The sequence below is a fragment of the Phascolarctos cinereus genome, unplaced genomic scaffold, assembly GCF_003287225.1.
Source record: "Phascolarctos cinereus isolate Bilbo 61053 unplaced genomic scaffold, phaCin_HiC Scaffold_4;HRSCAF=312, whole genome shotgun sequence".
NCBI classification, from domain to species: Eukaryota; Metazoa; Chordata; class Mammalia; order Diprotodontia; family Phascolarctidae; genus Phascolarctos; species Phascolarctos cinereus.
In genome coordinates, this window is record NW_027555847.1 from 191,571,122 (window position 1) to 191,595,234 (window position 24,113).

At 36.4% G+C, this 24,113-nt stretch overlaps 1 pseudogene; it reads right to left on the reverse strand.

The window, feature by feature from the left end:
- Nucleotides 1-271: 271 nt before the first annotated feature.
- Nucleotides 272-1,015, reverse strand: LOC110196666 (uncharacterized; annotated as a pseudogene).
- Nucleotides 1,016-24,113: the final 23,098 nt, after the last annotated feature.

A 24,113-nucleotide genomic window follows, 5' to 3' on the forward strand; every position in this document is an offset into this window, starting at 1 on the left:
CCCCACTATCCACATTATTATCCAATATTATATCACAAATGCTTGCAACAGGAAAAGAATATATATATATATATATATACGTATATATATATATATACACACACACATATATTGAAGGAATTAGAACAGGCAATGAGCAAACAAAATTATCACTTTTTTTAATGACTCACCATTTTCTTTATTTGTACAAAATAGTGAATATAATAATCATAGCCTGACTGGGAAAAAATGGTAGTTTAGGGTTTAAACAAGTGCTTCTGTCCTGAAGCATCTATTTTGAAGGTTTGGGACTAGCAGCTTTAGCCCCAGCAGCATTGGGTATGGATTCAGCAGGCTTAGCAGCCTTGGAATCACTGGGATTTGTGGCCTTATAATCAGACTTGGCTGCCTCGGGATGGAGCTTGGAGACCTTGGCGTCAGATTTGCTGGGTTTGGAGCCAGATTTGGTAGCCTTGGGATCAGACTTACTGACCTTGGTGGCAGACTTGGCAGCCTTGGGGTCAGTGGGGTTGGCAGCCTTGGGGTTAGTGGTTCTGGCAGGCTTGGGGTCAGTGATTCTGGCAACCTTGGGGTCAGTGGACTTGGCAGCCTTGGGGTTGGTGGTCTTGATAGCCTTAGGATCAGCATACTTGGCAGCCTTGGGAGTCAGTTGTTCTGGCAACCTTAGAGTCAGGCTTTGTGATGCTGGAGCCTGGCCTTTTTATACTGACTCTAGGGCTTGGATGCTTGGTGGCCATCTTATGGCCTTGGGGATCTTGGGCCAGAGGAGCTTGGCCTTGCAGACCTTGGTGTTCAGGGCCTTAATGGCCTCTGCTAGTGCTTTTATGGCTTCAGCTTTGTTGGCCTGCATCTTCTTCAGCCCCTTCTTGTGTTTCTTGGCAAAATGCATGTTTCTCAGAAACTTGGGGTCAACCCCTTTCAGAGACTTGTATCTCTGTGACCTAGGTTTCTTGATGCCATTTCTGTGCCATTTTCATGATTGGGTATGGGTGGTATGGTTCTTAGACTTAACCATCTCTACACTGCAGCCTGCACTAACAGGCACTCCACAGACCGGAAGAGGCCAAAACAAGAGAGAGAAAGAAGCAAAACTATCACTCTTTGCAGATAATATGATGGTATACTTAGATAATCCTAGAGAATCAACTAAAATTTTGTTGAAATAATGAGCGACTTCAGCAAAGTTGTGGGATATAAAATAAACCTACATAAATCATTAACATTTCTATATATTACTAGCAAAGTTCAGCAGCAAGAGATAAAAAGAGAAATTTCATTGAAGTTAAGTTCAGAAAATTTGGAGCTGAAAATTTAAAAAAATGAATGTTAAACATTTTTCTTTCCATGTACTAAAAAAATTAAACTGAAAAAAATAAATTTATTCATAATGTTTATTTTTAAAAGAAGCTATTTGTTCTTAGCTTCTTCTATAAGCAGCTATTGAGATGAAGTTAGATAATCTTAAACACTGCTTTTCAGAGTAACTTACCATTGTCATGATTTCCAAAACTTACATTCACTGAAGAAATCAATTATAAAGCAAAAGCAAGGCCCAAAACTAACCTTAGGGGGACTTTGGACTTAACGAGAACTTTTAGAAAAAGTGGAAAGCAGTTAATCTAAAAATAGATTTTGAATAACATGCGATAAATTCCAAATGGATTAGAGATCTACAAATAAAAAAGCAATACCTTGAAAAATAGAAAGAAATAGGTCATATTTATTACAGGTATGACTAGGTAATGGATCCATAATTAAATAAAAATTATTAAAGAGTAAAAGGACAATGTTGATTTTAACATTAAAAATTGTAGGCATGAAAAAATCAATGTAGCTAAAAAAAGAAATGGAGTGAGAAAACAACAACAACAACAAAAAAAACCAGAACAATCTTCTCTAAAAAGATTCTGCCACCCAAAATATATAGGGAGTTAGCACAAATATACACATTGCAAGTCATTTGATCAACAGACATTACTGAATGTTTTATGTTAAAATGCAAGCTATGAATAGCCATATTAAAAAATGTTCCAAATCATTATTGATCAAAAAGATAGAAACTGAAAAAAAAAGCCAAAACTCTGAGGTAGTATCTCACACACATAAAATGGACAAGGATACCAAAAGTTGAAAAAATAATAATGTCTGTTCCTCTCAGGATAGAGGTAAAAAGTACTATGGATTTGGATTTACTGAGCTGACAACATCAGACTCAATATCTGTGCGCCTGTGTTTTTGCTTAAATGTTTTCCTCTGATAAAGGCAAGAGGGAGGAGAGGAGATTTCAATGTGAAGTTAGTTAAAAAGGGGAATGACTATGGTGTAAAAATTAAAGATGATATTAGAGGCACTATAGAAAAATAGGAATACTAATTTATTGTGGCAGAGCTGAAAATCAGGCTAAATATTCTTAAATATCATTCAGAATTATGTGTGTTATTAGAGTTTATTTGGAAATGACTGACACCAAAACAAAATATATGCATATGTACACCCCCCAAAAAAACTAAAGATCACACTTTGATGATGATAGCTAGCATTATCATAGTGCTTAAATGTTTGCAAAATGCTTTACAAATATTATCTCATTTTATCCTCACAATAACTGGAAGGTAGGTGCAAATATTGTCATTTCACAAATGAGGAAACTGAGACAAATAGAGGTTGAGTTACTTCCCCAAGGTCATACAGTTAATAAGAAAGTGTCTGAGGTGGGATTTAAACTCAGGTCATCCTAACTCTTGAAGAGTTAGTAATTAGAGGGTTATTAAGCAAAGTGAACTTTGTTGGTCTCTTTTAAGGAATCATGTATAACTTTAGTATATACATAGAAGATAACTTCTTGGAAGTGAGCTCTTATGGTAGAATTTTCTTTTGCTAAGCTGAACATATTTACAATCAACAAACAATAAGATCTTCTATTATTTACATTTTTTGCTCAGCTGTGTGATGGTAAAAATGTGATCTACTATGGAATATCACTTGGTTGCCCTCAATAAATATGAAGATTTCAAAGTTTTATGAAGATAGGAAAGTGGGCATGTAGGGCAGTAGGTTCCCTTCTCTTGCTTGCCTTTTATCTAGATTATGATATGCAATTAGATGGAACACCTACCTATAGAGTTCATCCATCAGCACATATGTCTTGGACAGAAACAGGAAACTGACAAGTTGGGAGCTGGATTAAAGATAAGGAAGCCACCAGACTCCATTGAATCTAGGGAATTGCAAAGCTTTTATGAGGCTAACCTCTCTCTGAAACAAATACCAGTTGCCTGATGGCATCGTTGCATTGCTGTGATTCAAGACACTGATGAGAATTTTTAAGAATTAAAAAAAATGATCATCATTTAGACAGCAATGGAGAAGCAAGAGATGGGTAAGAATAGGAGTTAACATATCAAATAAGGAACTACAAAGATGAACCCAAGCAAAAAGATATTAACAAAGGAAAGCATGGTAGAAAACAGAAAATGAGCTTATCACATGATGAGAGTGAGGCAAAGGACATGGATGACCCATGAGTTCCATTTTTATCCACTTGATGTCAATAGTAAAAGAAAAAGACCCCCAGAAAGGTTGTAGAGCTGGGTGTGGATGTGGCAGGAATTGCACAGAATGAGCAGGAAGCAAGGCTGAGGCTTGTCAGATGAGAGATAGGGAAGAGATAAATTCGTTTCTTTGTGGTCCATAACTGCTTTGAGAGTTCGCTGCCTCTCACAGTTGAAATGCTTGTTGGATTGACATGTATTCATATACCAATAGCTATAGATACCTCTATCTCCACGTAAAGATATTTTGTGCAATATGCGTACCTGTACTCACATTTATACATGTATATGCACAGTACATATATGTGGGAAGGTACTGGTATGCAAATGTATATATATATATATATATATATATATATATGTATGTATAAGCATATATGTGCATATACACATGTGCACACACATGTATGTTCCAATATATGTATGCACACACATTTACATATGTATGTACAAATGTACCCAAGGAATGAGACACGGCTGACTAAATTTCTTAGCCAGTCACTAGAGGTTTTTTCTTTGAGGTTAGTTACCTTAATCCAATGGTCAAATCTCTATAATTCTCTCACTCAATCTGATTAAGGAACTTCTTCACACATTAGGAGGATAACAAAGCTTTCTTTGCCCTAATATCAACTGAGATCCACAGCAAAGGAAAGATCACAGGGCATTTATAATATAGTGTCTTTTCATAGCTCTAAATGTCAGTTTAAAAATTATTCCTGAGCTTAAACAAAGTTTAAGAGTAGACTTCACTGTTATCTGAGTCAATTTGACCTATTATTATGGGTCTGCTGACTTGAATTGAGCCCATTAACTGCAATCAACTTTCAGGTCTGCGGAGCAGTTTGTTGACCTGATGCCAGAATTCAGGCTTCAGACATCTTTGCTGTGTAGAAAGTGTCTAGACAACAATTCCAAAATATGTTACGAAGTATTAAAAGTGTAGAGTTGGCTATTTGGCAGTCATTATGGCTCCCCAAACATTTCTTCACTTTCAGCTAAATGCACTGATTACTGTTTTTGAGCCAAGTTAATACTGTCAACAGTTTGTATGCGTGTGTGCGTGTGTGTGTGTGTGTGTGTGTGTGTGTGTGTGTGTGCACAATATTTTGGTATTGTTTTATCACCTTGTCTTTCCTCCACTTTCCCCACTGGCCTCAATTTATAGATACAACTGTATAAGAAATATTATTGCAAGTGTTCATTTGATCTACTTATTATATCTGCTTGATGTTTATGTGAACACAGCAATTCCATTAATTTAGTTAAGATCCTTATGATTTTCCCTAGAGTTCAACAATGTACTCACTGAAGGAAGACCATATGATCAAAGATGCTCAGACTATTTACAGTAGCCACTCATTAGGATAAATTCTTACCTTTAAAAATGTTTTTGTGGATATGTGATGAAAATGAATTTTGACTGAAACCTAGGAGCCAGTGTTTCTTTAAAGGAAAAACTAATAAAAAAAAAGTTTTTAAAGCAACTATTTCCCAAAAAGCATTTAAGCATTGTTCTTTATCTTGTCTTAAATAGTTTACCACAGTTTCATATTAACAGTAGTTGTCCCACAATGCTACTGTGATGGCTTATGATAATTTAACATTGATTCTGCATTCAGAGCCTACTTCCTGATTTGTAGAAATCATTACAGTATTCAAAGACAACCTTCTCAGAAATAAACAAATTTGTTTAAAATACTGAGCCTTTGAATTCACAAAGGGTTACATCTGTGCCCACACCTGGGTGGTCTGTACATTCTTAGTAAATATATACACAATTATTGCAAGGCAGTATCACAAAAATCATCTTTGCTGAAATTGCTATCATTACCATCTTTTAAAATAAAATTCAAGAACCTATCTGAGTAGGGAAGCCTGTTTCTAACAGAAATGTAATATAGTTTCTTCATAATGGTTAGAAATGGAATTACATTCAAAAATATTTACAGTTTGTACCTAGAGTAATCTCAGCAGTTCCCACTATTTCTGTTGTACCTCTTTGGTTTTCTGTTCATTTTCCATAAATGATCTTTTAAAACTGGTTCTGATAACTTGCAGGATACTGCAAGTGAGTGAGACTATTTTATGATGTTTTAAAAAGGAAGTTAATGTGTTATATATGTTTGTCATGGTTGTGTATGTAACTTTCTCCAGGATGAAGTTTGGAAAAATGAATCTTAAATGTAAATACTTTTCTTCTTCAGATGAGTCACAATTTTTCCTAGAGGCAGTTTTAACAGTTCTCATATACTTTCTAGTTAGAATGATGATTTCAATGGTAATTTAAAAATAATACTTCTGTGAATATATATATATATATATAATATTATAAACATATGTGTAATAAATATTTGTGTATATATTATACTACCTCTCTTAAAATTCCCTATAATTGTCTTTTAAAAAACAGAGTAGATATATATGTGTGTATATATTCACGTACATACATATGTGTGCATGAATATGTGTCTGTATACACACACACACACAGAGGCAACATGGCATATAGGATTGAGAGTCAGGCTCAAAAAGGAAGACCTGGGTTCAAGTCTTGCCTCTGAAACATACTGACTGCATTACCCTGGGCAAGTCACTTAATATCTTAGTGATCCAGGCAACTCTCTAAGAATATAATTTGTAAAGCTGGTGTTGATCTACATCAATGGAGGTAGTTTCCTCACTGGGACCTTCTCATAGCAGTGAAATCACAGTTTTGATTCAAAAAGAAAAAGTAAATTAAAAACAAAGAAGATTATTAGAATCACAAGAAACAGTTTGTGTTTATGTAGCTCTTTGTGTACTTGCAAAATTCTATGAATACATTAAATCATTTGATCTCACAAATACCTTGTGAGATAAGCACTGGACTGACTAAGGCTAGGCTATTATAGGTATTATAAAGTACCATTTTACAGAGGAGGAAACTGGGTCTCATATAAGTTACTTGATTGGACCATGGTCACACCAACGCTATGTTTTGGAATCAGGATACGAACCTGAGCTTGCTAGGGACTCTTTCTACTCTGTCAACTTTGAGTGCCCCACAGAGCCCAGTGTCCATTTTCCTTCTATGCTATTTCATTTGGTGATCTCATCACCTCTCATTGATTCAATTACAGCCTCTATGCCAATGATTTGCAAATCTACATATTCAGCCCTAACCTCTCTGCTGACCTGTCTCCCATCTCCAACTGCCAATTAAATATCTCAAATTGGATTCCAATAGATATTTTAAACTCAGCATATCCAAACTTGAATTTATTATCTTTCCACCTAATTCATTCACCTCTCAAATATCCCTCTTATTGTTGAGGACACCACTATCCTCCTTATACTTCTCATTATCTCCCTATATTTTTTCATTTTCTCTCACCACCTCCCCCATATCTAATCTGTTGCTAAGGTCTTGTCCATTTTACTTTTGTAACATCTCTCACATATGTACCCTTCTCTTCTCTTATATTTGCTACTGCCTTGATGGAGACCTTTATCACTTCATACCTAGACTATTGCAATAACCTGGTGGTGGGTCTGCCTGCCTCATGTCTCTCCTCACTTCAACCCATCCTCCATTCAGCCACTAAAATGACTTTCCTAAAGCTTTGGTCCAACCATGACACCTCTCTACCCATTAAACTCTAGTGGTTCCTGTTCAAGACTTCTAGAATCAAATATAAAATGCTTTGCTTGGTATTCAAAGTTCTTAATAACCTCCATCTTTCTAGTTGTTTTATACCTTATAGCATTTTTTCTCTCTTCCCAACCTCCCCCATCCTCCATGCTGACACTGGTCTCCTTGCTGTTTCAAAAAATGGACATTTTCTCTGACTGCTTCCCATGTCTGGAATTCTCTCATTCCTAATCTCTATCTCTTGGCTTTCTTGGCTTCCTTCAAGACTCAGCTAAAATCCTACTTTCACCCACTGGAAGTCTTTCCCAATCCCTTTTAAGTCTGTTGCCTTCCCTCTATTGATTATTATTATTTTTTTATTTGTATTGTATGCCTTATTTGCACAGAGTTGTTTTATATATTTTCTCATTCATTAGACTGGCTTTGTACTTCCAACAATTAGTACAGTTCCTGGCAGCTGATGCTGCAATGGAGAGAGCACTGAGTCTGGAGACAAGAAAACCTGAACTCAAATCTGATCTCAGATACTTAGTAGCTGTGTGATCCTGGACAAAACACTTAATCTGTTTTCTTCAGTTTCCTCGATTGTAAAATAGGGTTAATGATAGCACCTGCCTCTTAGAATTGTTGTGAGGCAGCTTCCTGTGAATACACTATTTCTTGGACATGACCATTAATATGATCATTTTGTACCTGAAGGGATGAAAGAGCCATGCCTTGCTGTCCAGATCTGGACTTGCGAGTTGTTCAGACAGGGCAGTTCCACAAACTTCTTTCTTATTACCTCTCACGAGAATATAGTAGTTTTTTATGAATTATTAATTTATGTCTTAAATATTTTTTAAAGTGCTCTTATGAACATTTTTATGATTTAATCATTTCTTTTGTAGTAGAGGAAATAGTTATTCTATATGAGTATCTTTCCAAAAGGGACTCTGATAATTCTTTTTGTGGAGACTAATATTCTGGGCCAGGCCAATCTAGTAATTCAAGTAAAGAGTTATAAAACAATAAGGTATTCACAGACCATAAAATATAATTAAAATCAGCTTTTATTAATCATAAGAATATAATTAATTCAGTAAAAATGATATAAAATACTCTTTCCTTCTGCCTCCACAGTCATCATGGTCTTCAACTTGCCATACCAATTCAATAAAGTGTTCCCTACAGTCAGAAGAAGATCTTATATCTCACACTGGTACCTCTCAAGGTTAAGACCTTTATGCTTTAGGATGCAAGGAAGCCAAAATGCTCCACAGGTCCTTTAAGAAGGAGCACAACCTGCATGCCCCAGAGCCATCTGAAACTCAGAGCAGTAAGAAGGGTATGGTTATAGTTCATTTAGCAAAAGGGAATGGAGATTGAGGGGATTGTAGCCAAGGGAAAAGAAAGAGGAAACTCCAGGTTCTGGCTGTGCAGGGGATATGGACCTCAGGAAACCTCTACCACCTACCAGGGAGAGTCAGCATAAAACAAAAGCATCTACCTCACCTAGACATAAGTCATACCTAAGGACAACTAGGTGGTGCAATAGACAGAGTGACAGGGCTGAAGTCGGGAAGACTCATCTTCCTGAGTTTAAATCTGTCCTCAGTTGGTTACTAGCTGTGTGACCCTGGGCAAGTCACTTTACCCTGTTTTCCATAGTTTCCTCATCTATAAAGGGATCTAGAGAAAAAAATGACAAATCATTCCAATATCTCTGCCAAGATAACCCCAAATGGGGTCACGAAGAGTCACACACAACTGAAAATGACTGAACATCAGCAATAATAAGCTTTGTTTTAGAGATTTCCCCTGGAAGTCTGGGGTTAAATTATAATAGCCAGAGAGAAAAAAGCTTGATCCCTTCTTTGTAGGGCTAGGGCACTATCAGGATGAATCTGGGCTCTGCATAAATACAGAGTACAGTCCCTTAAATCTCCCCCCTCTTCGCAGGTCATTGGTTATAAGTCACCTTTCCATCATACCACAATGCCTTTCATTCCAATTCCTTATTCCCAATGTAGTTTGCTATTTTAACTTCTAAAATACAAGTTACACATAAACACACATGTTCAATAACAATACACTATATTCTTACAAAGGTAAAAGAAATCATGGTATACTTTATTGATACAATAAGGCAGTTAATGCTAGGAAAACTGGAAAAGAGTATGACAGAAACTAGGCATAGACCAAAATCTCACACCATATACCAAAATGATGTCAAAATGGGTTCAGGATTTAGATGTAAAGGTTCATACTATAAGCAAACTGGGAGAGCAAGGAATAGTTTACCTATAAGATCTATGGAGAACAGAAGAATTTGTGACCAAACAAGAGATAGAGAGCATTATGAAAAGCAAAATGGATAATTTTGATTACATTAAATTGAAAAGTTTTTGCACAAAAAAAGCCAATGCAACTAAGATTAGAAGGAAGGTAGAAAATTGGGAAAGAATTTTTACAACCAGTCTCTCTGATAAGGGCCTCATTTCTAAAATATATAGAGAATTCAACGAAATTTATAAGAATACAAGCCATTCCCCAGTTGATAAATGGTCAAAGGATGTGAATAGACATTTCTCAGATGAAAAAATTAAAGCCATCTATAGTCATATGAAAAAATGCTCAAAATCATTATTAATTAGAGAAATGTGAATCAAAACAACTCTGAGGTACCACATCACACCTATCAGATTGGCCAACATGACAAAACAGGAAAATGATAAATGTTGGAGAAGATGTGGGAAAATTGGAAAACTAATGTGTTGTTTGTGGAGTTGTGAAATGATCCAACCATTTTGAAGAGCAATTTGGAACTATGCCCAAAGAGTTATAAAAATGTGCTTACCCTTTGACCCAGCAATAGCAATTCCATGGCTATATCCCAAAGAGATCATACAAATGAGAAAAGGACCCACATGTACAAAAATATTCATAGCAGCTCTTTTTGCGGTGGCAAAGAATTGGAAATTGAGAGGATGCCCATCAATTGGGGAATGGCTGAGCAAGTTGTTGTATATGAATGTAATGGAAGACTATTGTGCTATAAGAAATGATGAACAAGCTGACTTCAGAAAAACCTGGAAAGACTTATATGATCTGATGCTGAGTGAAGTGAGCAGAACCAAGAGGACTTTGTACACAATAACAGCCACATTGTGTGATGACTAATATTGATAAACTTAACCCTTCCCAGCAATACAAGGATCTAAGACATCTCCAGAGGCCTCATGATGGAAAATGCTATCCACATCCAAAGAAAGAACTATGGAAGTTGAATTGCTATTTTTTTCTCTTTTGTTGAGTTTTGTTTCCTCTTTTAATAGTTCCTCCTATTGGTTTTAATTTTTACTTACAACATCACTAATTTGAAAATATGTTTAATAGGAACGTAAATGTATAGCCTATATCATATTGTGTACAGTCTTGGGGAAGGTGGTGGGGAGGAAGGGGGAGACAAATTTTAAACTCAAAAGCATATGGAAGTGATTATTGATAAATCAAAATAAATTAATAAAAATAATAAGGCAGCTAAATGGCACAATGAATAGAATGTTGGGCGACAGTCAGGAGTATCTGAGTTCCACTTTGATCTCAGATACTTACTAGCTGCAAGTGAACAAGTCATTTAACCTCTGTTTAACTCAATTTTCCTCAACTGCAAAATTGGAATAACAATGTTATCTACCCTGGATAATTGTTGTGAAAATCAAGTGAGACATTTGTAAAAATGCTCAGCACAGTTCCTGACATTTAGTAGGTGCAATACAAATGCTTATTTCCTTCCTGTTTCCCTTCCAAAATTCTCACATACACCTTACCTCATTTGATCCTCACAATAATTCTATGGGATAGTTGTCATGAGCATTGTTACCTCCCTGTCACAGATGAGGACTTAAGTGGCTTGCCAAATTTACACAGTTGCTAAGTATCAGTGCCAGGATTTGAAGCTATGTCTCGTGACCTTATACAATCCTTTGTGTTCTATCCTTTATACCATGTTGTCTTCTATATTTCTTTCCTTACAGTCCATTTTGTTTCTAATTTACGGAATTCCAATATATTTTGTATATTTAATTTTCTAAGGCTCTGGTTTCAGAAAAGGTCAAATATTCTCTTCCCTCTGTTTTTGGTATGTGCTCTTCACTCTAAAAATATACTCTTTCCCCTTGATTCCTCACTTATTCCAGTTAGCTTACATAATCAGGATCATAGAATCATAGGATATTAAAGATGGAAGAAACCTAGTGAGTCCAAAACCGTTTTATAAATGAAGAAACAACTTAGTGTCTTCAGAGTCTTAATAATTCATTCACGTATGTTGACTGACTCAATATTTTTGCCCTTAGTATATAGTGTCATAAAAACAGATATTTTGCAACCAGTTGGCGGTGGCCCAGCATTGTTTTACATACTAAGAAAGGAATTTAAAGTATTTTTATGAGACATAAACCTAAATTGATCAAATTAAAAACCACAGAATAGTTGTGCTATTGGGAGAAAGTTGTATATCATTGTCACTTGTTATTATTCTTTCTCATGACTTTCTATCTTGGCTTCACAGTTTTGTACTTTTGTTTTCTGAGTTTCTGTACTCTTCTCTTTTCCTATATACTATTCTAATTACAATAAATTTTATTCCAAATAAACTACATTTAAGTTTTATGGCATTATGCTGCCCATTTTATTTATAATCTCAGATGAAGTTCCTGAAATACATATATGACTTAGCCTGCATTTCCAGGTCACAAAGTGACTTGAGAGGACCTTGGGATTATCCCAGGTTTTAGATTTGAAGTAAGGTAGGCCAGGCCCAGGTTCTGTCAGGATCCCAAAGTTTCCTATCTGGGAATAAGCTATTCTCAGACCTATGTCTGGAGTCTTTCAGTAGATTTTGGCCACATGTAGAGGAGGGGTGCTAAACAAAGTTGGTGCATGACTCTAAACTTATAAGTGAACTATGAGAAAGATCTCAGAAGTGCACTCATTCCATACATTATAAGTCCCACTGGCCTGGAGTAGTTCTAATTTCAGAGAATACCATAGTGTAAAACTTTCAGACTCCTGAAGTATGTTGGATACTCTTGGTGGTAAAGCTGGCACAAAAAAAAAATATTCAAACTGAGGTAGGTAGGTGGCACAGTGGATAGAGCACCAGCCCTGAAGTCAGGAGGACTTGAGTTCAAATTTGTCCTTAGACCAAACACTTGACACTTACTGGCTGTGTGACACTGGGCAAGTCACTTAACCCCAATTGCTTAAAAAAAATATTCAAGCTAACCTAATTTGTCACATAGAACATAGTACATTGAGAGTGGCAAAGGGAGGGATATGTTTTGCTCTTTATTAAAATAAATGCACATATTTTTATTTCAGAGAGTTTTACTTAGGCATTTATGGTTAAGTAAGGTGGACAATGGAAAGAATTGGAGACAGAAGGCCTGTTTAGTATCTTGGCTCTGCCACTTACAAATTATGGCTGACTAGAAACAAATAGCGTCATCTTTGTTGATCTCTGTTTTCTCAGTTATAAAATGGGTGCAATAATATTTGCTCTACCAACCTTACAGACGTATTGTAGAGATCCAGTCCATAATCCTTAAAGTTCTAAATAAATATGTGATTGGCTTCCTGCCAAGATTGTTGCCTGAATGAGGTGAAGACTATCCAGCTCCCACATATTTTCAGCCTCTAACAAAATCTTACTTTTGCACCAGACTGAATAATGATAAAGAAATTCAATGAGAAAACCTCATTTAAATGACTTCTATACAGATGTCTGAAGCCTGAAGGCAATAGAAAAAGTGGATCCTCTAGAAAATCAAGCTTATCATGTGTAGCCTGCAAAGTTCTGTGTTCAGAGAGTAGAGGAATACTTGAAGAAGGCCTTAGGGTGACAAGGAAGTCTTATGGTATTCAGGGAAAAAAGCCCCATGTTGGGGACCTTGGAAACCCCAGGAAGTGGTAGAGAATAGAAAATGGGAGAATGTCAAAGCATGGTGCTACAGTTTTCAAACTGGGACAACCAAAGGGTTCTGATGTTCCCATCTTGTACTGAAGTTCTAGAGAGAGCTGTGAAGAAATACAATTCTGAACTTCAAAGATTCAGGGGAGTTTAACCAAGGAGGTGGAGATCAAGACAAGAAACTAGAATACTAGGAGTAAGACCAATCAGAGTTAACTCCCCTGCTCTCTCCCCTAAAAGAAACACAATAGATCCAGGCTCTGGCACAAAACCTTAATTAAGAAAGTAAGTTTGCAGAGATGAGTACATCAAAGAAAATAGTGACCAGAATAAAAAACCATTACAAATCTAGATATCTCCTCAAAAGAAAGAGTGATTGTCATAAATGGAAGCAGAAATTCAAAGGGAAAAGTTGTTTTTTTTCTCTCACAACAATCACATATTTAGAAGAATTTTTTAAAAGAGATAGAAAAAAGAATGTTTTTTCTTTTGACATGAGGATTTTGTGAATTCATTTTGATTGCCCATGCCTATTTGTTTTAAGCTTTGTTGGTTTAGTTTTTTTCTCTGTTCAGAGGGGCTAGTAAGAATAGAACTAGTAATAATGATAGCAAAAATAAGGGAATCATTGAACATTTAAAAAATACACAGAAGAGAACAAAAGACAGGTCATAAGGAAGCAAATAAGCTGGACAAATCAGCAATATGTAGATTAAACATTAAGAATACTATAAAGTGGAGATTCATACTTTCATAGCAAATCCTCTTTTGTGTTCTGCTGTGTGTATAGAAATGCTTTTTATTTTGGTTTTTACATTCAGAATAAAAAGTTAAAAACAATTAAAAATCTAAGTGATCATTTTATCAAGAACCTATGGTTTCAGAAGATGGTACAGTAGGTCAGAACATTCTAAGTTCTCCAGATTTTCCCCACAAATGAGGTAATAATAGCACCTCAGGGCTAACATAGAGTGATAAAAATAAATAAGGGTAAGAGCAGAATGGTGGTCCTCCTGGGAAAATTGTAGAAGATCTGAAGAAAAACTCCAGCAGGAGGTTTGGTCCCTGTGAAGAGTAAATACCTCCAGGCTCGGTCCCCTTAAAAAACAAAAGGCAAGCCTGAGGTTAGCTGGGTCAGGAGGCTGCCTCAGTCTCAACCACAGGAAATTTTACCCCTGGGACAGTGAGGGGAGTTGGGCATCTGAGCCAGGGAAGATCAAGGGAACCTCTGCTGACAATGAATGCCAGACCCAGCTGGGCTGCAGAGATGTGGCCCATGGAGAGAAGGAACTAGCACACACCCTCCTGATGAGTGCCAAGGCAGTGGGGAAGGGATGACTCTGTCTGTTGACACTTACATGAGGCTAGAAATCTTGATTTCACTTGCAGGCCAGAGGAGAGAAGTGAAGAAGTATCTGAGGTAAGAGACATCATCCCCCATACCCCATGGCTAGAGGTGATTATAAAAACTAATCTGCTACAAAAAACAAACAAACAAACAAAATGAACAAGCAAAGGAAAAATAACCCAACCATAGAGAATTATCATGGGGACAGAGAAGACCAGGGTTCATCTTCAGACTAAAGTCAGAAAACCTTCTTCTACTCCAAATAATAATATCAAATAATCAACTGCCCAAAAAAGAATTCATACAAGAACCAAAAAAGAACTTTAAAAATCCAATGAAAGAGATTGAGAAAAAAAAAAACCCCAAAAACCAAGATTATGAAAAGAAAGTCAATGAATTAGAAAAAAAGATATAGAATTTTAAGAAATAAAATGATTCCTTGAAAATCAGAATGGAGCAAGGGCAAGCTAGTGAAGTTATCAGAGATAAAGAAATAATAAAATAAAATATAAAGAACAAAAAAAATAGAAGACAATATGAAACATCTCATAAGAAAAATAACTGATTTGGAGAGCATGGTGAGAAGAGAAAACATACGAATAATAGTACTACCTGAAAGCTATGATCAAAAAAAATATTGATTCAATAATACAGGAAATAATTAAAGAATATTGTCCTGAAGCATTAGAACAAAAGGGGAAAGCAGAAATAGAAAAATTCATCAATCACTATCTAGAAGAGATCCTACAAGGAAATCCCACAGATATATCATAGTCAAATTCCAAAACCCCCAGCTCAAGGATAAAATATTATGAATAGCAAGGAATAAAAAAAAAGCAATTTAAATATAGCAGTGCCACAATTTGAATCACACAAGACCCAGCAGCAGTGACACTAAAAGGGTAGATGTTGGAACACTATATATCAGAGAGAAAATAACTGGAGCCAGCCAAAAATATCATACCTAGGAAAGATAAGCATAATATTGAGTGAAAAAATGCATATTTAATGAATTATCAGACTTTCAAGAATTTATTGAGAAAAAAAACCCTGAACTTAATAGAAATTTGACATATGAGAGCCAAGAGAAACATAAGGTATATGCCAAAGACTAATTACAAGGGACTCAATAAAGACAGATTGTTTACCTTTTATGTATGTAAAATGTAAAACATATCTAAGATTGTTATTAGTAATTAGATAGTTCATAAGAAAGATTAGAGTAGATCTGAGTATGATATGCTTTTTAAAAGTAAAAGTGTTTAGGTATAGTTAAAAGAGTAATTATATAAATGACATGTGAGAGGAAGAACTGACAGAGAGGAATTAGGTGGAAGGAGAAGGGCTGTTAGTTCTGGAAACCTACTTTCATCAAGAATGGGTTCAAGATGGAACAATACATATAAATCTAAAGGAGTATAAAAGTCTTCTAAATTCAGAAAGAAATCCCCCTAAGGAGATGGGGGCGGGGAAGGACAAAGAAGGGACCTTTAGATGGAATGGTGACAGTATAGGTAAAAAGTGGGGTACATAATGATGCTTAGATTAATGGGAATGGGAATATAAGGGAGGAATCCTTCGGGTGGTGGTAGGTTAAGTAATAGGAGGTCAGAAGTGAGTAGAAGTAAAGTGGAGGAGTCAGGAAGGATAGGAAATAATAGATACACATAAACATAAAGTAAGTAGAATTTATTAGGGAAAAAAAAGCAGGAGTTGTGATCATGATCTTGAACAAAGTTAAGGCTAAAATAAATTTAATCAAAAGAGAAAAATAGGGAGACTACACTATGTGTCAGCCATATTTATCAAGATTGTTTTGGACTCTTTAAAACAACTAGACAGTATAAGGTGGGAATATTCTTGTGGTGTAGGAAATGATGAGTTGGTGAACTTGGAAAAAATATGGAAAGACTTTTATTTATAAAGGAAGGGGTTATCCACTCTCAGAAACAGAGGATAAATAAGTATAGTATGGTCTTACATAGATGTATGTGAATGCATATGTCTATACACGACTACGATTATCAATATCTAAATTTATGTTTGTATAAGTGTATGTGCATGTTTGTATGGGTGTATATGTTTTTAAGTATATCTTTGTGTATCTTTGTCTATATGTGTATATCTATATGTATGTATATGTATATATGCACATATGTGTATATATAGATATAAGTATCTCTATATACATATATACCCACACAGACACAGATACATATATATATATATATATCTCCATGCTTAATTGTAGACTTCTGGCTGTGGGGGAAGAAAGAGGAATAGAACAAATAAGTGCATAGCAGAGAACAAAAGTAAACTTACATGAAGCAAAAAAAAGGTGGACAGCTCTCAACACAACACTTAATATTCATTACATAGTCTTTCTTGAAATGGAAATTTATTGCTGTATATGTTGCATCCTCTCTCATATTCTGCTGTGAACATAGCAATGCTTTTTTTTTTCTTTTCTTATTTTGTGTTATTTTAGTTTTAGCATTTAAGTTAATTTTTTTCTTTTCTTTTGTATTTAAGTTTAAAACTAAAAAAAATACAAGAAAGGCATCTGTTATTTCATTAGTTTGAGGACTCTTTATATCAACACAAATACTGACTTTTCATTAACTTTATGGATAACTCTCAAGGAATTGCCTGAGACCCTGAGAAGTTAAATGACTTATACAGAATCAGAGTCAGTCAACTAGCATTTGTTAAACACAAAATATTTGCCAGCTACCATGCCAAGAGATGGAAAATGAAGCCAGTTTTTTAAAAGTTGAATTTGAACCAATGTCTCCCCAGCTTCCAAATCCAACACTCTGATCTAATATAACTATACTTCTTCTCAAGTAATGGTTTTTAGCTGCAAAATCTGGGTAATTGTGCTGCTTACTTGTATTACTTACATCACAGGGTAGCTAGGAAGAGGGCACTTTGCAAATTGTAAAGTGATGTGTAAAGGTTAGGTATTATTCATAATGCCAAATAATGGTTAGAACAAATTCTCTAAGCCCTGGATAGTCACGGAGGTATGGATTCCAAATATGCTGATATGTGGGTTAGGGTCCAGATGGGGCATTATGTTCAAACCATGTGTAAAGTGGACCCATGCTTTTTTCATGTAAATTGGGCCCGTGGTGTGTACCAGAGAGAGCCTCTATTCTTCTGAGAAGTATTAACAGTGATGCTTAGAAAGATATAGCCAATAATTGAAACACACCTTGGGAACCAGGAGGAGGCAGCTAAGCCATATGGACCAGTGTCAATCTGTGCTTCCTTTTACTGTCAACCTGTAATGACTTTAGTCGGGCTATATGAATATATGTCTGTACATAAATATATATAAATATGCAGTATATATTTACATACATATGTACATGCTTAAATATATACATATATATGTATGTCTCTCTATATACGTGTGTGTGTGTGTGTGTGTGTGTGTGTGTGTGTGAGTATATAATTTTAATTTGGGGTGTAGGGTGCATTCAGGTAAAACTAGTACCTTTGGTGTGAGGGCTGCTAAGTCATTTTCAGGGCTGCTTTCCACCTTTGGTATCCACCTAACTCTCACCTGTGGCTCTAAGAAGCTGTAGTATGCACAGCAGCCATGCCTTGGTAAACCATTTTGACAGATGGGCTAAATCCTGTTGAGGGTATCAGATCTGTCGGTAAGTGAGGGGGGGTCTACCCCAAACATGTGAAGTCTTCCTCTGGTAGAATGGGCAGGTGAGGGCAATTTATTCCAATGGCCACGAAGGCAGCTGAAGCAGGCACTATGGAGCACTTAGAGCTTGGTTACACCTCAAAGATGCCAAGGTCATCCACTGCATCTTGAGCCATCACCTTTCAGTCATCTTGACTCTGTCCAGCCAATGGACTGTTACGACTCTGGAAGAGAGAGTGAGGCTAATGACTTCATGCAACTCTGCATCACTTAATTCAATTTACTCATGAATCAAAATATATCACTCATACCATTTTGTCATTGGCAACAGACAAATGACAAGCAACAGATATGGATACACTCTGAGCTGTAGTCACAACCCTGAACATGGGCAGCCCAGGCTCTAGGGCAGTCTTTTTACTTGTAGCAGGGCGGGATTCAGCAGTCCCCTGGGTATGAGTAGCCTTTTAATGATTGCATTGTTCACCTCCTGGTGTGAGGAAGGGGCTAGAAAATGTGACCTAAAATTTTTCTGTTAATACAACCCTGGCCTGATTACTGTGGCAGGTGGGGATCACAAAAAAAATGTACAAGAACTTCTCCAAAGATGTTTCTGCTCACCATTGGTCATGATATGTGTGCATACTTATAGACAATACAAAATCCAGTAGACCTGAAAGACAAATAACTTTTGTTGCAAGAAACTAAGCAGGTTTCCTACCCAAATAGCAGCCCTGAGTGAAACAAGATTGGCCAATGAAGCCCAGCTTACTGAAGTTGGAGCTGGATACACAATTTTCTGGAGTAGCCATAGTGAAGGGGAATGCCATAAAACCAGTGTAGATTTTGCAATCAAAAATAATCTAGTCAACAAGCTTGTATGCCTACAAAAAGGAGTGAATGACAGGCTCATGACAATGCAATTGCCACTTGTAGAAAAGTGCCATGACACCTATACTCCCACCATGATGAACCCTGATGAGGTCAAAGAAAAATTTTATGAAGACCTGGAGACCCTTAGGACCAATGTACAAAAAGAGGACAAGTTTATAATTCTGGATGATTTTAATGCTAGAGTAGCATCAGACTACCAGACATGTCAAGGTGTCCTTGGGAGGAATGGAGTTGGAAACAGAAACAGTAATGTTCACTTACTACTGAAGACGTGCATGTCATGACCTTCTCTTCACCAACACTATCTTTCATTTACCTAAATGCAATAAAACTTCATAGATACACACTTGGAGCAAACATTGGCATTTAATAGACTGTGTGATTGTAGGGAGCAGAGACAGACAGGATGTGAGAGTAATGAAGGCAATGTGTAACACAGAGTGCTGAACTGATCATTAAGTTATCCTCTCCAAGCTAAATATTCACATTCAACAAAAATGGCTGCCCCAAGGCAAAATGAAGAAGAATGAATGTCAACAGATTATAGTGCTTCTCTGAGTGGGAACAGTTTGTTGATAACTTGGAGGGAAAGTTCAGCCAGTGCACAGTTGGCAACAGTGGAGCAGAAAAGGAGTGGGCAGCTTTTAGAGATTTGGTGTATAGCACTACTTAATTTGCTCATCTGTGTCAGAATACTCTTAAACATCAAGACTGGTTTGACAAAAGTGATGGGAAATTCAGAAGCTGCTAAATGAAGAATGAGAACTCCACAGGGATTACCAGCAGGATAGTTCATCCATCTCTAAGAAGGCAGCATTTAATTCCATCAAAAGTGAAGTACAAGCAAAGCTTAGAGAGATGCAGGATCTTGGCTTAGTAAGAAAGCAGATGAAATTCAATTTTATGCTGATAGTAACAATCCAAAGCATCATATGCCCTCTGGGCTATTTATGGGCCAAAGGCATATGGTACATCCCAACTATTTAGGGCTGATGGAGCCACATTGATTAATGATAAGGACATGATCCTAGAGAGATGAGCTGAACACTGCCATAGTATTCTCAACAGACTATAATCAATCAATGCTGAAGCCACTGACCATTTAGCTCAGGTTGAAGTCAATCCCTCCTTAGCTGAAGTTCCAAACTGAAGAAGAATTTCTGAATACAATTAGGTTTATTTTGTGTGGCGAAGCACCTGGTACTGATTCTATTCTAGCTGAGATTTACAAGGTTGGCATTAGGGTGGGACGATCCATTGCTCATACAAAAATGGACTAAATTTTTTCTGGGTTATATGGCAAAAGGAGATTATCCCCTAGCACAGGGTTGGGGAACATGCAGCCTCGAGGCCACATCTGGCCTTCTATGTCCTTGGGTGTGGCCTTTAGGTTAAGTACAAGTTTTACAGAATGAATCCTTTTATTAAGGTGATTTGTTCTGTAAAGTTTGGATTCAGTCAAAGGACCACACTTGAGGACCTAGAGGGAGCCACATGTGGCCTTGAGGCCACAGGTTTCCCACCCTTCCCTCAGCAGTTCAAGGACACCTCTATTGACCATCTCTATAAAGATAAATGAAATAGATTGTCCTGACAATCATGGGTTGGAAGAAGTCTTTATCTTACTGATTTTTTGGCACTATTCTAGCCAGAGTCCTCATTAATAGGCTGATCCTTCACCTGGAGGATGGTCACCAACCTGAGAATCAGCACAGCTTAAGGAAAAGCCAAGAAATGGTTCATATGATGTTTAATGCCCAACAATTTGAGGAGAAATGCCAGGAGCAGAACAGAGGTCTGTACACATTTGCAGATCTGACCAAGGCCGTTGATAATGTCAGTCATGAGGGCTTAGGGAAAATTATGTCAAAATTTGATAGCCCAGAGAAGTTCCTCAGTATTGTATATTAACTTCATACTGGCATGCTTGCCTGGGCTCTGGATAATGGACAATGCTCTTTTGCTTTCCCAGTCAGTGGAGTGAAACAAGGCTGTGTGCTTTCTCCCATGTTTTAGCATGATGTATTCAGCAGTGTTATCAAAAGCCTTCGATAAGGACATAAAAGTCAACTACCACAGTGATGGTAACTTCTTTAACTTGAAAAGGTTACAAGCCAAGATCAAAGTGGAAGGAGTGCTGATGCATGATTTTTTGTTTGTTTGTTTGCAGATGATTGTGCACTCAATGTAGCCTCTGAAGCAGAGATGCAACAAAGTATGGATTGATTCTCTGCTGCTTGTGCTAATTTTAGCCTAACAATTAACATCAGGAAAATACAGGTGCTGCATCAGCCAATACCATACCATTCCTATGTGGAACTATGGGTCATAGCAAATGGAGAAATTTTGAATGCTGTGGATAAGTTCACTTACCTTAGCTGTATACTTTCCAGGGATGTATACATTCATAATGAAGTTGACACAAATGTTGGCACAGCTGGTTCAGTGCTTGTGAGGCTCAAAAGGAAAGTGTGGCAGAGAAAAGGTAAGACACTGAATACCAAACTGAAGGTCTACAGAGCTATTGTGCTGACCTCATTGTTAAATGCCTGTGAAATCTGGACAGTATACTGGTACCATGTCAGGAAATTGAATTACTTCCATTTGAATTTTCTTAGGAAGATTCTGAAGATCACCTGGGAAGATAGGATACCAGACATTGATGTCATTCCTCAAACTAAACTGCCAAGCGTTCAAACTGTACTGCAGAGAGCACAACTATGATAGGCCGACCGTGTTCAAATGTCAGGCATATACTTGCCAAAAAGACTATTTTATGGAGAACTCACACAGGGCAAGTACTCACATGGTGGTCAGAAGAAGAGATACAAGGACACTCTGAAGGTCTTTCTTAACTTTGGAATTGATTGTATGATATGTGAGACATTGCCATAGGACTGCCATCAAGGCATGCGCTCATCAGGGAAGGTACTATGCTTTTATGAATAAAGCAGAATTGAAGTAGATCAAAAGAAATGTGAAATGCACAGATTTAGAGAATCCACCCCAAGTGTTCACATGGACTATTTGTGACTGACCTATTGTAGAGCATTCTGTTCTAGCACTGGTCTAATTAGTCACAGCTGGATGCACTGTAACTTAACTCTAACATAGTTGGGTCATTTTGATCCTGTTCAAGAATGAAGGACAATAACCAATCAGGCAACCAATTTCAAATTGAAGACTCTATTATACATACAAACATACATACATACATATGCATATTCTATATCTATCTATCTATCTATCTATCTATATATGTATCTTTGCATCATCTTCAACAACAACAACAAAAACAGCTCTGGGGAAGGTGACAGAGGTCAGAAAATTCCAAGCTTTTGATATTTTCCCCCACAAAAGAGATAAAATAGCACCTCAGGGCAAAGAAAGTGCTGGTGAAAATAAACAAGCATAGGGGCACAACAGGACTCCTTCTTGGGACAATCCAAGAAAATCTGAAGGAATAGAGAAGACCAGGGTTGATCATAGCAGGATATTGAAGAAAAGAAACTGTCTTCTACCCCAAAAAATTACAGCAAATGGCCACCTGCCCAAAAAAGGAATTTATAGAAAAACTTATAAAAGACAGTAAAAATCAAATGAGAAAGATTGAGAAAAAACAAAAAAAAAATGACAATCCAGGAAAAACAGAAAGATTATAAAAAGAAAGTCAACTAGTTAGAAAAAATGAAGAATCTTTTTTTTCTTTTTGCATTTTTTTATTAATTTATTTTGACTTGATTTATCAATAATCATTTCCATAAACTTTTGAATTTTAAATTTTTCTCCCCTTTCCTCCCCACCTCCTTTCTCAAGACAGCATGCAGTCTGATATAGGCTATACATATACATTCCTATTAAACATATTTTCACATTAGTAATGTTGTAAGTGAGAATTAGAAACAATAGGAGGAACCACCAGAAGAAGAAACAAAACACAGCTGAAGAAAAAAATAGCAAATAGTATGCTTTGATCTACATTCAAACTCTGTAGTTCTGTCTTTGGATGAGGATAGCATTTTCCATCATGAGGCCTTTGTAGAAGTCTTAGATCCTTGTATTGTTGGAAAGGGTTAAGTCTATTAATATTAGTCATCACACAATGTGGCTGCTATGAATATTTTTGTACATGTGGGTCCTTTTCCCATTTGCACGATCTCTTTGGGATACAGCCCTAGAAGTGCTATTGCTGAGTCAAAAGATATGCACATTTTTATAGCCCTTTGGGCATAGTTTCAAATTGCTCTCCAAAATGGTTGGATCCTTTCACAACTCCACCAACAATGCGTTAATGTTACAATTTTCCCACATCTTCTCTAACATTTATACTTTCCTGTTTCATCATGTGATGTGGTACCTCAGAGTTGTTTTGATTTTCATTTCTGTAATCAGGAGTGATTTAGAGCATTTTTTCATATGTCTATAGATGGCTTGAATTTCTTCATCTGAGAACTGCCTGTTCATATCCTTTGACCATTTATCAGTTTGGGATTGATTTGTATTCTTATAAATTTGACTTAATTCTCTCTATATATTTTGGTGATGAGGCCCTTATCAGAGACACTGGTTGTAAAAATTCTTTCCCAATTTTCTACTTTCCTTCTAATCTTGTTTGCATTGGCAAAGATCAAGAATCTTAAAGAAGAAACTGACACACCTTGAAAATTAGAACTGGACAAAGGGAAGCCAGTAAAGTTATAAGAGATCAAGAAATAATTAAATAAAACTTAAAGAATGACAAAAAAAAAGAAGAGAAATTGAAATATAAGAAAAACAACTGATCTGGAGAACAAATCAAGAACAGAAAACATAAGAATAATCAGACTACCTGAAAGCTGTGATCAAAAAAAAAGAATCTTGATACAATAATACAAGAAATAATTAAAGAAAACTATCCTGAAGCATTAGAATGAGGGGAGAAAGATGAAATAGGAAAAAATATCCATTGATCACCACTAGACAGAGATCCTATGAGGAAAACTCATAGGAATATTATAGTCAAATTCTGAAACTCTTACCTCAAGGATAAAATATTAATTTACTATTCTTATTAATGATTTGGTATG